Consider the following 4,805-nt stretch of genomic DNA (forward strand, 5'->3'; position numbering starts at 1 on the left):
CTGCTTGTTTAATTTCTGCAATCCCAGCTCCCTGAACCCTTTTATAATTCAAGCAATTTACATTTCTTGCACTTTAAGATTCAGTTATTTACATTTCTTGCAATCTAAGTTTCCGCCATTTAATTTACTTGTTCTTTAAGATTCAACACTTTTACTTCTTGTCCTCTTTAATTTACTGCAATTCTTCTCTCTCCCTTTACAATTCATGCAATTTAGCTTCTGTCAATTATAAACCACTCAACCAATACTTGATTCGCTTGACTAAATCAATCACTAAACTAAAATTGCTCAATCCTTCAATCCCTGTGGGATTGACCTCACTCATGTGAGTTATTATTACTTGATGCGACCTGGTACACTTGCCGGTGAATTTTGTGTTGGATCATTTTCCACACATCAACTACAAACATAAAGGACTGCACTGCACAGTTAATTTGTCTAGTGACTAATGATATTGTGTCCACACCCTAACACTTAATCAATTACATGAGAAATAAGCCCAATAAAAATGCACAAAGCATTCCATACAGAAGATGAAAACATCTTAATCCACACATCTACATCATAACCCAAAATATGAAATGCTTATATGTACACAACCAAAATATCTAATGCCCTATTAGTCCTAATCAATAGCTCTAGTTAACTGGCATGGGCAGCCATCTTATTTAACATGCAGACTCATCCTCAAAGCCATGAGACTCATCAAATTCATCAAATTACAGCATCAAGGATCTTCTCAACCTCTTCCAATGGAAGATGCTCCTCTTTCCTCAACAGAGCATTGTTTAAAACCAACCACATACTCCTAATTAAAAAAAAAAACATGAAAATTGAAATCAAATTATAGAGATAATTACAAATAGCCGTAGTCAAAAGAATCCAAAAGTAAAAGTCAATACCCTTTCAGAAAAATAATTTAACATTACTCACCTCCTAACTTTCATCAACTTCATCACATGAATTTTTAGAATGATCTAATTCATTTAACTTGTCTCTCAAAAAAAGGGGGCAAAATGGAATAAAATAGTGAAACTGCTATAAATCCTATACCCTAACCTAATATTAGGAGAGAAATATAGCGAATATAAAATAGAGCAACTGCTCAGATCGAAGAATGAGAAGGACAGACTTGAAACCCTATACCCTAACCTAATATTAGGAGAGAAATACAACAAAGAGATGTGAAAGATAACATGTAAATCAAGACGGCTCCCTCTAAAGCCTAACCTAATGCATAGATAAAGAGAGAGAAGAGAGAGAAGAGGAAGAGAACAAAAACAACATGAGGTCAATATAAGGATAAAAGCAAGAATCAAACAAAAAAGCCTATGCATAAATCTAGGGGATGGCAGGCTTAGGTAATGAGCACACCTTTTTGTTTAAATATTATGATTTTAGTAGGCTTCCTATATAATTAGATTTTCAATGAAAAATATATTATATTCCAATGAAGATACACACAAGTTAATTATTTATTTAACTAAATTTTCAAGAGATAGGGCATCAATAAACTTGGAAAATTATGCTAAAAGGAAAACAATAGAATATACGATCAAGGAATTAAGAGATAAACAAAAGAGAGTAACAAATAAGGATAAAATACTTACTAACTTTATTCTAATAATGAGGGAAACAAAATATGTATTTATAAAGTAACTAATCAAGAATTTAAAAAATCAAAAATAAATTTGTTAACTTATTTTTTATACACCTATGAGCTTTCATATATCAGAAAAAATAGATTATAAACCCACTTAAAAGAACACACAAAAATAATTTATATAAAAATAAGCAAGTAGTTGTAATAAAAAAATGTTTATAAAATCAACATGGACATTATATAGAAATAACAACCCCTATTATTTACCCCCACAGAAACAGAAAACAAAAACATGAAAGATTCAATTAAGGATTAAAGAAATAAACAAAAGAGAGTAACATATAAGAATAACCTTCTTCCTAATTTGATTTTAAAAAATACAGCAACGAAATATAGAATATTTCACTTTTTTAATACAGAAGCTTTTTGAAATTAAATGCATAAAAATGTATCACTTGTAAAAATGTTTCAAAAATTATCTAAAAATAAACATTAAAAAACAAAAAAAAGCATAATCACTGGTAATTAGAATTAAAAAAATAAAGGAAAGAAAACTATATTTGACTCTCAATTTCTTTGTGTACAAAATTTCAAAAGAAGAAAAATGGCAAAAATATTGATGATAATTGTAAAATCAACATGGACCTCATACAAATAACAATTAGAAGAAAAAAAATAAAAAGGCAAAAATCTAAACCTGACTATAAATTCTTTTCAGCAAAAAAAAAATCAGAAAAGAAAAAAATATTCATGATACTTATAAAACCAACATGGAACTCATATATTAACAATCCCGAGCATTTACTCCCACAGAAATAGAAAAGAAGAAAATGGATCATTCAATCAAGAAATAAAGAAATAAACAAAAAAGAGTAAGGCCAACAAAAAGAAAAAACCAAAGAAATAACCCTAAAGAGAGAGAAGATATCAAATAAAAGCAAGCATATTATAAAATTTACAACAAGAGTGTTAATTATACAAATGAAATTCGGTTACTAAGTTAAAAAACAAAATTTTAGTTAGAAGAAAAAAATAAAAAGGAAAAAATATAAATCTAAGTATGAATTCCGTTCACTGCAAAAATCTAGAAAAATAAAAATATTTATGATACTTATAAAATTAACATGGAACTCATATATTAATAACAATTTCGAGTATTTACCCGGCAGAAACAGAAAACAAAAAAAAAATAGATTATTCAATAAAGAAATGAAAAAGTAAACAAAACAGAATAAGACTCACAAAAAATAACAAAGAAATAACCTTAAAGATACAGAAGATATCAAATAAAGGCCAAGATATTAGTCCTCCCCTGTGTATGCATGAATTCTGTACAAAATGACTAATTTGTGATTTTAAAATTCTAAAAAACAGCTTATCTTTTCTTAGTTTTTAAACCTTGGTAATTTTTTTAATTAAAAGAATCAAAGCAAGATGCATCATGCACAATAAAGCATAAGACAACCAGTAAGATGCATTTAGAATTAGCATGCTATAGCGGAAAAAAAGTAAAGACTAAAGAATAATTTACCCTTTCGCACTAAACGAAGAAACCATTAAGTTGTCTGTTTGGTTTATTAGGGTCTTTTGACACCTTTTCACTTCCCATCTTTCCCATTGCCTTTGAAAATACTCATTCCTTTTTTAGTTCCAGCAAACCTAACAACACACAAACATTACCAAATAGAACATGAGATACCCAAATATAAATATTTAATGCCTTAAATTTCATATAAAAATAAGCAAGTAGTAGTATAACTTAACTTGCCCAAAAAGCCTTTTTTCCCAAGCCAAGAGCTACTCCACAATTAAGGAACAGGTGAGTCAGGAAAAAAAAGTATATAAATAGCATTCAAGTAAAACTCAAGTGGTGTACAATTATGTATATAAGCGTATGTCAGTTACCACATTCACAACACTAGCACTTATTATACTAATCAAATATGGCTAATAACTACGACATGTAGCGTTAATCAGAATTAAAAAAAATGCAAAAAGCTAAAATTGACTCTCAATTCATGTGTGTGCAAAATTTCACAAAAAGAAAAATGAAATCAAATGTTCATGATACTTGTCAAATCAACATGGACCTCAAATTCTTACTAATTTTATACAAATAAAATCTGGTTACTAACAACAAATAATTTTAATATGAAAAAAAATAAGAAAGGCACAAAGCAAAATTTTACTCTCAAATTTTTTCTGTCCAAAAATTCAGAACAAAAATAAAAAAAATATTTATGATACCTATAAAATCAACATGGACATCATGTAGAAATAACAACCCCATTATTTACCCCAATAGAAATAGAAAACTAAAAAAAAGATTTAATCAAGAGAGAAAGAACTAAACAAAAGAGAGTAAGGCCCACAAAAAATAACAAAGAAATAACCATAAAGAAATAGAAAATATCAAATAAAAGCCAGCATATTAGTCCACCCCTTTATATGCATGAATTTTGTATAAAATGACTAATTTGTGATTTTAAAATTCTGAAAGACAGCATATCCTTTCCTAGTTTATAAACCTTCGTAATTTTTTAAATTAAAAGAAGTCCTATAGTTGCGAAACAACTTTAGATTTTTTTCCACCACCATTGCATTTTTAAATGAAATTCACTGACCCTATCAGATCCACTTTCACAAACATTTTTACTGCATTACTTGGAGAAGAAGCGGGAAAGGAAAAAATGGGAGATTCATGTAAAAATGTTTAACAAATTAAGCTCCAAAGCTACATTCTCAAACCTGAGAATCGGTAAGTTGGCAATCTTATCAATTTGCTGCCCGTATGCCACTGCATTTATTCACTCGTCTCTAACTGAGTCATGCTGCCTACTAAAAATATATACAAACAATTTTAAGTGATAAAGTAGTTACCACAAGTTCACAATAGAATACTTGCCAACCAATGAAGAATAACAGTCAAGATGCATAGTATAAGGAGAAAATGAAATGAAAAGCTCTCTTAAGACAGATAACAATACAGTGAAGATGCTTAGTATAAAGAAATCATTCACATAGAATCAGATATAATTAAATAAAGAAATAAAGAAGACGAAAAAAAAAAGAGCTCCAAATAATTCACCAAGACCGAGAACAAAGAACAAAAAGATATTTGAGATCTTTGAATGGAAAGAATATAAAATTAAAAAATTTGAAAAATCGTCATGTAATTGGAGATATTTTAGTATTTTCAGCT

At 28.6% G+C, this 4,805-nt stretch overlaps 1 long non-coding RNA gene across 1 annotated transcript; it reads right to left on the reverse strand.

The window, feature by feature from the left end:
• Window positions 472-3,229, reverse strand: LOC110272076. The gene is made up of 2 exons (XR_002363002.1): window positions 3,135-3,229; window positions 472-808 (listed from the first exon to the last, which is right to left on the reverse strand). It is a non-coding gene; the product is annotated as an uncharacterized LOC110272076 (long non-coding RNA).

The sequence above is a fragment of the Arachis ipaensis genome, chromosome B05 (genome assembly GCF_000816755.2).
Source record: "Arachis ipaensis cultivar K30076 chromosome B05, Araip1.1, whole genome shotgun sequence".
In the NCBI taxonomy this organism is placed as follows: domain Eukaryota; kingdom Viridiplantae; phylum Streptophyta; class Magnoliopsida; order Fabales; family Fabaceae; genus Arachis; species Arachis ipaensis.